An 11,597-nucleotide genomic window follows, 5' to 3' on the forward strand; every position below is an offset into this window, starting at 1 on the left:
GCCCGGCAGCAGCAGCTAAGCCCAGACCTCAAGTGGATGGATGCCTCTGGAAGTGTTTTCCTGAAAGAACCCATCAGGCAGTGGAAGACTGTGGCAGGGCTAGTGAACTTAGATGGGGCTTTTCTCTTCTGCAGTTGAGCTGGCTGGAGGCAAGTGCAGTCACTCGGGTAATCGCGGGGGTGCTGGGGGCGGGGGTGGTGGTGGTGGCGGTGGTTTTAAGCCGGTCCTTGGTCAAAAGGCGCCTTGTATCAATTTCCCCTCCAACCACGCAACTCTCCCTTTTACCTTTTGTTTTGTTAGCTTGGCTTTTTCCACCCCCTCCCCCTCCCTGTTATGATCCGAACCCTGCGTCTTGCTCTGGGGTTTGATCGTGCATTTAAATGTAATTCTGATTGGTGAATGTTCTCTTCTTTTTGTTGTGATTACTAGAGATACTTTAGTCCTGCCTTCCCAGTTCTGCGCCTTGCACAAGCAGTTTTGAAAAATTAAGTGCAAAAAGCATGACAAAGCAATATGAGGTTGCCCTGGTAAGTGAACTTTTAAACCAAAAATTACCATTTCTTCTCGTATGCTTGGTTTGTGGGTGGCTTGAAGGGAAGTCCTCACACACAAAGGGTTGGGGGCTGGGAGGAAGGATGATATAAGAAACAAACAAAAAACAGTACTTCTAATTTTGTTTTTCTCCTGTGATCATTAAACAAGTTTTGTTTTTATTTGATACTATTGGGATGGTAATGGACTTGATGCATTTAAAGTGGGTGAGAGTTGCCAGTCAGCAGGGGAGAGGTGCACCGGAGGGAGAGGAAGGGAACTAGGTTATTGTCTGGTTTCAAAAGAACCCTGGAGCTCTTACTTTCTGAACTTGGCACAGAAGCCAGGTCATTCCTGCTGGAAACCCTAAAGAAGAAAAGGAACAACGGGGTCACCCTCCCCTAGTACAACTATCTCTGTGTCCTCACCTGCAGGGGAAGATCTTTCCTTTTCTTCTTCATACTTCCTCAGGTAGCAACATTTGAAGCCATTCTTCTTAGACAAATTTTTAAATGCTGAATGATGATCAAATAATACTTTTGGAAATTCATTGTGGTCTTAAAAGGAATTGCTTATTACCCTCGTTACCAATGCTTATTTCTCTCCCTAAACCTTTTAAAACTAAAGTGTGCAGATTACTTTAGGCATGCTTCTTCAACATCCTCTTTGGATCTTTTTTGTTTTAAAATAGGAAGTATATTCCAGGAAAAGATTTCTGAGTTTTGCTCCTTTATCTCATTCATTTTCTGAGAATAGCTATTCAATGTGATATTTGTGGCAAAGCTAACAATTCCAAGTCTGATGAGAGGCCCAACTTTTGCTTTGGAGAATTCTAAGTTGTTTGGATAGATCTGCACTTTTAGAGAAGAATTAATAGTGCTCAGTGTCCTAAAACTTTTTCTTTCTGTGGATCTAGTTGACTTTCAACTTATCTGAGGCTGTTGCCATGGAGATGCCTGGGATGCCCTATATTGGAATGGACCTGCACAGTCTCTGATGAGGCAAGGCCATCTAAGTTTTCAAATTAGAAGGACAGGATAAAAACAAAAAATGCTCCCTAGAAGGGATTTATTTTGCCAAGCTCTTCTTAACATTAATTTCTATATGTGTAGTTATGATTGCATATGCCTATGGTTCTCAATATCCTGAAATATTTTTAATAATTATGAACTTCCTATGGTCATAGGAAACAAATACCATTACAATAAAAAATCAATATATTTTAACTTATTTTAACAACTTAATTCTTGTCTATTCTACAAGAAGTTATTATCACTTACTAGCAAATAGCACAGAAAAGTGATGCCTTATAAAGTCAGTTTTCAAAGTTATCAAAATTGCTTTTAGTCTTTGGTATTTTCAATTACCATCCTTAACAGTGTTTTCCCTTTGGAGTTTCAAAACCAAATGCCCAACTAATTTATTGGTACAAGAGGAATCAATTCAGTAAAATTTGTGAAAAAAGTCTCAAAAAGAGTTTGGATTAGAATATCTGTATTTTATACATTTGTAATAGTAAGAATTTTAATAGGGAAGTTTGCTTTCCTTCTGATTTTAGACCACAGATAGTCAACTAACTGTGTCATTAACTATATCATTCATTTTGGACCATACTACTTGACTATCATAGCTATTTAATTATGTAATTAACCTTGAACTATATTAATACTACTTGGGGATTTTTAAATACACTTATTTAACTGCATGTACACAATATTAAAAATAAGAATTCATTATCTATTATTGCCTTATAAGTAAATATATGCCAGGTACATATGTAAAATTAGATTATTTTAATAGTTTGAGAAAATATCTTTAGTCAGTTATTCAGTTACACTCAATCTCAAATAAGCACTCAATTTTAGGCTTTTAATCTACATATTGAAAATATTGTTCCAGTTGAAGATGCTCATAAAATAATTATTTAAAGTAAATTTGATAACTGAAAGTTCTCTTCTAAGTTATAATTAACAGTACATGTAGTTTATTTCCTTTAAAAGAACTTAAAACTATTTAATGTCATACATTCCTGATTCTTTCCCTCACTAATATGATTCTATGCCAATATTAGGGTTGTAAATAGTCTCAATATGGAAAACTCTTCATCTCAGATTATAATATTATCTATTTTTCTAGAAAGTATAAATATCTTAATATATCTTTTTATACAGAAAATATAGATGTTTTATTTAGATGTTTTGGGCACATTAGAAATACAGTGACCATGTCCTGATATTTTCCCTAAACTGCAGTTCATTATAGTAAACTTTAAAAATAGCAGAAAGCTTATAATGTTTATAATAACAAAATTGTGTTTTGAATTAATAGTACTCTCCTAGAAATACTCATTGTTTCACATATCATTGACTTCATTTGAATAAATAGATGTTTATATAAAAAGGAGAAAAGTAGTGAGTTGTGGGTGGAGCGTCCAGGTTATCTAATGTTATATTACACGTTTGACCCTTTGTACCATATCTAGGCCTTGAGATGTTTCTGTGAGCAGAGGCAAAAAAGAAATGACTGAAGTAAAATTATTATTTTAAAAATGCAAAATAGCATTCATTTATTACTTCTAATTAGTAGTAAATGTAATGTGTACCTTATATATAAAATTCATAATCTAAATAGCTGAAAAGTTAACTTTAATAGTTAACATTTGTCAGTATGTTATCTGTCAGGATTCAGTAACATAGGTAAGTACTTTACACACACACATACACACATACACACACAATCTCAGTTAATCTTTCTAGTGTGTTGACTTTGCTTAGAAACTGAACAGTTAGGATCAGACAGCTCATAAACCATGAAGAGAGTATTTGAATGAAAATCTGACTCCAAACTTGGGTCCAAAATCAAACAAAATGAGAATCAAATAACAGAAAAATATAAAATTGTTTGCTAGATTAAAAAAAAAACCTTCACTTAAACCCCACATAATCTCCACAAACTCTGATTACCTATTAATCCTGGTACTTTGCATGATAAAATATTTTTGAAGAAAATTTCTCTCACAGAAATATCCCTAATTATATCCCAATATTGGGTTTGGATACACTCACCTGGGTTGGCTAGTTATTTCTCTTTTGGAACATTAGTTGGGGAGAATTCATTGCATTCTCCATCCCACCCCAAAAACAAAAGAAGAAAAATATTAACTCAATTATAATGACTAAAGTATTTTAAAATAAATACCAACAATGCTCACTTAATGAAAGAAAAAAATCTATCTGTAAATCCAGTTTTCCTTAAAAAGGACCTTAAATCAAATAAGCAGAGTGATTGTTAAATATTCTACCAATTTAAATGAGATGTAATTTTTATCTTAAAGACTTCAAATTTATGAATATGCTAACATTTGCTAAAGTAATGTTATATGATTTTATAGGTAGCAAATATTTGATGACTTTTTACCATAATATTTACCTTCTAAGTTAGAATTTTTCTTGTTGTATTTATAATCAATTACTTTTCCCCCCAACCATTCAGTGATTAAGGAGTCTCTGCATTTTTTTAAGTCCTCATTTGATGAATTAAAAGAAATATAGATACAGAAGGTGATAGAGAAAATTAAAAGCTTACCATGGAGACCTACTGTCTCATTCCTTTTTAAACACTGATGTTGACAGACTCTAATAAATACTGAGGAAACAGCCTTTTCTGTTAAGATGCTTTACTTATCCATTCATTCATTCATTCATTCATTCATGCATTTATAAAATCTTTGGACCTGGAAGATTAGGACATAGATATTCTATCGACTCCTGTTTATTTATTAGCTTAGATCTGCAAAAGTAGAGATGTTAGGATTTCATCAAGATAAGTCAAACCCCTCTAAGTACCAATGAATAAATGTTAAAGATATCCTTTACATTCTACAGACACCTGTTCAGTATTTCACTTTCACCTGAGGAGAATGAAAGCACTCAGATAACTAGCTGTGCTTTATACAATAAATGGGCTCCTGACTTGTTTTGCGTAAATCTGTATTTTTTTCCTGATTGATTTATTTTTTTAGAAGTGCTGAGAGCTTGTGCATTTTTAAAAAGTATTTGCATTAATGATCTTTTTAAGTGAAGAACTTTTAAAAAATTGATTCATCCATTTTGTAAGTTTCAGATTTTTCTGAAGTAAAATCATTCAGATCTACCTATTTAACCACATTACTATGAGAGTAACAATAAGTGTTTTTTTTTAAGTCAGATAATTTTGAACTTTTAAGTACCATGATATAGAGTGTGAGGCTTGAGTGTTAAGTTCCACACTGTTCTTTTTTTTTAATAAATAACCATTTATTCTAGTGATGGATTATATATAACAACTGTTTCACTTTGACATTGGAGCAAAACACCTGAATTTTACCCCAAAGAAACTAATTTTAGTGGCTGCCTCATTAAAAATGAAGTTCAGGCTCAGTTTTAAGTCATTGTTAATAAAATATTTATATAATTTTCTATTTTATCCTTGATTTGCAAATTTATATTACATTATGATGTACCAAAATCAATGACTGTATCTAGATAGTTTCCTTTCCATTTAAATTTGTCCAAAGTACACAAATCTGTCTTTATAACTAATAAATACATGTAAATATACATATAAAAAGTTATGTTTGCATCATAATAAAGCAAAAGAGAAAAGTTATTAAAGCAGTTTTTCAGTTTTAAACGTATGGGATAATTAACACCACAAAACTAAATTGTAACTGATAAAAATGTTAACCATATTTATTGTTAGCTAAAAAATACAGGAATATTTTAGAATACATCTGTAGAGTCTATTTTCTTCTACTTCTCCATTATTTCTTTCTTAGAACTTCATACAAAATTATAAATTAATAGGAAAAATGTGAACCATGTTTAAGTCAGAGGAAAAAACACACAAAAGGACCTTAAGGAGATTTAACATGGGTCCTGGAATCCTTCAAGCTATGCACCTCATTATTCCTGTAAATTCTTGTGAACATGAAATCATTGTATTTTGTAATAACAGTGAACTTATGAGTTGTGAACTTTCACAGCTTCTTAGAGCATGAAGGGTTACAAGGAAAGGTAGCTTAATATCAACTAGATATCACTGCACTTGACAGACATTGACAAAAACTGAGAAGGCAGTGTTAATGGTTTCAATTTTTTAAATTAGGGATTATGAAGTTAGTAAAACCTGAGGTCATTACCATTAAGAACTAAACACTCAGCTTTTTGAGTATTTACATAAAATAATAACAATAAATATAAAGAGCTGATTAACATTATACATATTTAATAAAATCTCAAAAATTACCACTATCCCTTGTTAAGGATAATTAGCACTAAGATTGCTATAGAAATCTAATTTGAATTTCTAACGTCTAGTGTTTACTCTATCACCATTATATCTGATATCGTAGCAAAGAATGGTACTTACCGTATGTTTGATTTTTGCCATGAGTACCATAATGTTTTGATGTCTCTTGGAATACAGATGAATAATATACTTCACTCAACAAACATTGTATGATTATACTTTTAGGTTAGGCATGATGCTAGAGCCTGGAAATGCCCTGCTTAAAAATGGTTGTGTTGCCAAGTAATGTTCAGGCTGCGTATGAGATAGACATGTCAACAAAGGTTATATGCATTGAGATAGTCAGTATTAGAAGTATGAATAAGATGTTTTTAGACCACAGAGGAAGCTGTCACCAATTTGCTTGCAATTGGTATTCATGTGGAATTTAGGTAGGCTCCTCAGTGGAGGTGAATTTTTGCATACTGACTTTGTGGGTTTTTTTTTCATTTTAAAAAAATGTAGTAATAGATCTTCAGATAATATTCAGAAAGATGAAATCTGATTTTTTTTCTCATCTTTACATATTGATATGTATTTATGATGAGGGAGAACAGGTTTTCCATGTAGGATGCTGAGTGTTTCAAGATTCATTAGTGTAATTTCTCAGATGCACTGCCTTTGATAAATGTGCACAGCCAGGAGAGCCTTTAATATATTGATTATGTTAGTGTTTAGTTGCTAGTAGCATAATGGATTAAGCCAAGGCTCCATTTTTATTCTTCCATGTTCTAAAAAAAAAAAAATACACCACACACACACATACACACACGTATCCTGTAGACTGTATAAAATATCAAAAGCAAAAGTAATTAAACACTGTAAATTCTGAGGGAGATTGCCCGTGAACTGAGCTAAAATGAAAAAGGGGAGTGATAAAGAGGTTATTTGGGAGGAAATGGTGTGAAAATGTTTTAGAATAGGAAAGAAAGTTCTGCTTCATAACAATAAGATATCACCTAAAATGATTTCACCTTTGTATTACTTTCACATTTGTAATGGAGAAGGGAAGTATTTTTCATCTGAAATGTTCCTTATTTATGATCAACTTCATAATTATTTTCTTAAACCCCAAATGTATGTAATTTTACTGTGAAAGCCCTTCACTTCAGAGTGATTAGAACTTAGTGTGAATATCATTATGTATTTTGTTCTCTGATAAATGTGGCAATACAGTTTAACTCGTTCTTGCTGGGATTCTCTCCTTGGCAACAATTTTTTTATTTCCCTGTGTTCATTTTTAGGAAAATCCTCTCAGCATTGTTATATGTATTATTTTATAGGAAGGAAGTATGTAAAATACACTTGAACTCGTTTTACTTGTGAATTTGAATAGCATTCAGATTAGAATGATTTCCCAGAATTTTGTAGGCTTGCCCAATCCAGCTGTATATTTTATATGCTAATATAAATTCTATTTTTGTTCCCCTTGGGGGTTTAAGTGATTATAATTGTTGCTCTTCAAAAGCCAAACAGATGATGATTGCTGCTTCAGGAGTATACCAAAAGAAACTGGCTTTCATTAAACCTGCTCATCCACTTCATAATTATCTCCATTTTATCTAGCTAAGAAGCAGGAAAAAATGGCAAGTACAGTTCATTGAAGCCAGCTCAGTTATTTAAACATCGCTTTATTGAACTAGCAGGAGGTGTTAAAGTAGGGGGAATGTTTTCATTCTAATACTGATATGTAGCCAGTGGCCCAACTCAAGAGTTAGTTGAGCATCAAATGCCAGAGGCCACAGAAAATGAAAGGGGAGATATTTTGAGCTATTCTGAGAGGAGTCCTCTAGTGGATACAATAAATAGTACTGCAGTGACAACTATTCTAAAATATTCTTTTTTTGCTTGTTCTCCTTCCTATAAGTTCAAAATGGAGTTATCAATTTAGTATCCATTAAGAAAGACTCAGAAATACATGCTAAATGAAATGGGAGATTTCCTATAGAATGTGGGGAAAAAAGAGGGGGGGTGATACTGAAAATTCTACAAGGAGGCAAAATCCTGAGATCAAGAGTCCTTCAGGGAGTTCTTGTGAGCAGTGAGCTTTATGATCCAACCATGGCTCAGAAAGCAAATTCTCATGGAGGTTGGTTTTCCTCAATATCTCCCCTACATGAGTGACACAGTGGCTCTGAGTTATCTGTTCCTTACCCCTAGGCTGGCCTTGGAGTTAGGTTGTACTAAAATATGTTTTTAACCATATATATTGCTGGCTGTCCTCCAGATAGTACAGACAGGGTCCTTGAACTCTTTCCCAGGGGAATATAAAAGTGTCAGAGCCAACAGCTGTTCAAATTTCCAGCTGTAGGAATGTAACTCTGCTGGTTGGAGAAAATTTCAGAAAGGGCTCTCGCTCTAAAATTTTGAAAGAGCCATATTTTAGAAACCAACTTCTCTTAGTTAAAACATTATATTCATAAACAACAACCAAAGAAAATGTAAGGTTTTATTTTGACTATAGACTTTCATTTTCATGTTCTGTGATAGTTTAGCCAAGTTTCAGACAATTTCACTTACATTTTAACATAGGGTTGTAATCTTACAACTTGATTTTAAAATTTTTGGAAACTCACATCAAAAAGAAAATCAAAACTTTTCTGTAATAATAATAATAATAATAATAATAATAATAATAATAATAATTTTTTAACAAAAGAAACATGGACCTGACAGGATTTGGGATAATTTACTAGAGAGTTGTATACATTAATTTTTTCTCTTTCAATTCCTATGCCATAACAATAAAATTTTTTCAGCATTGATATATATGTATTTTGATTTTTGCTTCACAATAATCCCAGGAATTAAGAAAAGTAAATGTTGAGATATATATATATATATATATATATATATATATATATATATATATATATATATATGAATGTTGTTATATATATAAATCTACAGTTTTAAAACCAGAATCTGGGCATATCAACCCCTTTTATCAACATCTTAATCAACATCTCCTTGATCTACCCACAACTTGCCAATTAATGATTTTGAATTATATCTAGACTGCAAAGTCTTTTCTAAACCCTGAAAGTAGAATGTTCCCAAGGACTATGTATTTTCTCAGTGATCCCCTAGGTAATCTATGAAATTTGCATTTTTCCATCAAGGGCAACAGGATATCAATGGCTTGTTCTCTGGAAACCCTACATTAAAAACTACCTGATGGTGTGGCAGCTTTGGAATTCCTGTGTAGAGATTTGCTTGGTTATACAACACTCTAGTTTCCTACCAACAAGCCCTACAAAAGCCATAAGTCTGAGAAAATACCTGCTGCACCTAGACCTGTCCTAGGTAAAATTGGTGAAAATTACCTAATTGATTTTCTCACCTCACCATCACTTTCTTGTCATGCATCTAGGACATAACTGTGTTTTGTTATCCTAAGCTTGTGCTGCCCCTGTTACTGACATTGCTAAAATCAAGTTCTGCTAGGACAATATCTCTTTCCCTTCCAAGGCGACAGGTTGTTAGTCTAAATACATTAATTCCCGTTAATGGAAAAATATTTTTTTATTGTTGGTTGTTCAAAACATTACATAGTTGTTGATATATCATATTTCAGACTTTGATTCAAGTGGGTTATGAACTCCCATTTTTACCCCGTATACAGATTGCAGAATCACATCAGTTACACTTCCATTGATTTACATATTGCCATACTAGTGTCTGTTGTATTCTGCTGTCTTTCCTATCCTCTACTATCCCCCTCCCCTCCCCTCCCCTCCCCTCTTTTCCCTCTATCCCCTCTACTGTAATTCATTTCTTCCCCTTGTATTATTTTTTCCTTTCCCCTCACTTCCTCTTGTATGTAATTTTGTATAACCCTGAGGGTCTCCTTCCATTTAATGGAAAAATATTAAGGAGAGTTCTGGTTGTGGTTAATTAAAAGTTGTTACTAGGGAAAATGCCATCATTTTTATAAGACAGTCCTGGTGAGTAACTTGTAGAATGATCATGTCAGGCGAACTATTTATTTTTCTGGTAGTTTCTTAACTGCATATTATCTCTTGAGCTCCATCGCTGAAAGGATTGCTTACTCATTTTGAAGTAGGACAATTAAAAACAAACCAATAGGAATACATAACTCAGAAAAATTTGATTTGGTAGTATTGGATTATCTTTCTATGGCTTCAGTAGTCGTAAAAGCTATAAATAGAGCACACGAAAATCTATCTTTCTCAGTGGAATGACGGTAATATCACAGGATTATCTCACATATCTGTTGTTTTATTTTACTAACTGGAAATTCTGGAAAATCACACATATTCTGTGACCTCACAGCCATGTAAATGTAAATAAAATCTTATTAAGATATTCCAGTTAAATTTCTTTCAGCATAACATGAAGTACATATTTGGCAACTATTTGAATTAATCTACTCAACAGAGAATGCTGCTGACTCAAAATAGTTCCAGCCACAGTTTATTTTAACTCCATGTTAACTGAGCAATCTGTCCTGAAAAAAAAAATCAGTAGTTTTTGTTTACTTTATATTCTTTTTTCATCAGGATCATCTTTGGAGCTTTTATAAGCACATTTACTTAGACCTCACCTCAGAATTACTAGCTGGAATCTCCCAGGGTGGAGACTAGGCATATATACTTGAAAAAGACCTCCATGGGTAGATATAGGCATGGATGCACAGCTATGTGTGAGAACCTTGGGGCTTCCTTCTCACCAGTTCTATCATTCATTGACTCTATGGCAGGCACTTTCCTGAGTGCTTGACAAATGCTCTTTCACTTAATGCTCACAGCATCCCAAAATGTGACTATTATTTGTAATGCCCATTTCACCAAATGGAAAACTGAGGCTTAGAAAGGCTGGTCAAAATGCCTAAAGTTGTATATATATCAAGGACATGGGAGAGGCAGAACCAGAATTCATGTCTGCTTGAATACTTTTAACTGTGACACCCCTGAACTTAAAAACCTTTTTAATATACAGAGAGAAAATGTATGGCTGTATTTTATAGCTGTAATTTCCCACCTAGAAGCTTCAATTTTGCTGCTTTGATTACCATAAGAATATCCAGAGCGTACAGAGATTGTTTCATTTTATAGCCTTAAAAGAGAGTCACTATTTTCGTGTGAAAAGAGACATGGTCTAATAGGTAAACGATACTTTAAAATTATAAGTAAAATGTTTTGCTTTCTTTGTATAAAGGTCACTTTCTACATCAGTTCTTAATTTACAATTCAAGGAACTGCCATAATTTCATTGCAAAAATTGTTCAGATATGTGACAATGTTGGAAGGGCATGATTTTCCTTCCAGGTTAGTTTCTTATAAAAATATTAACACTTGTCTAAAATCATTGCTGATAAATGCAGTTTCCAGAGTGGACTATGCAATTTTAAGATTTGTTCTTTCTGATTTAGGGCTGACACCAATATTTAGAATAGTGATGACTCATGGCTAGGGCTGAAATTTGTTTTTCATGGGTTTATACATTTTTCCCCTTGAATTGCACCAAAAATGGTTTTTTAATTGGCTTTAACTCATGCCCAATAAATTGGATGAAAATTGATTGCCGCAGTCATGTTTGGTTTAAAATTATTCAAGACTGCGCCATGAGTCAAATGAGTGCATAAGTGAAGGCAGTGGCACTTTATGTCCTCTGTTTATGACAAATAGGGGTTTTTCAAAATGGTCATAATTCCTATTTAAAAATTAATGTATGTATTCAGTTCTTAAAGCTTAAAATATAGTAACATAACACAT

The sequence above is a fragment of the Spermophilus citellus genome (genome assembly GCF_964194105.1).
Source record: "Spermophilus citellus genome assembly, chromosome: 2".
Classification (NCBI taxonomy): Eukaryota; Metazoa; Chordata; class Mammalia; order Rodentia; family Sciuridae; genus Spermophilus; species Spermophilus citellus.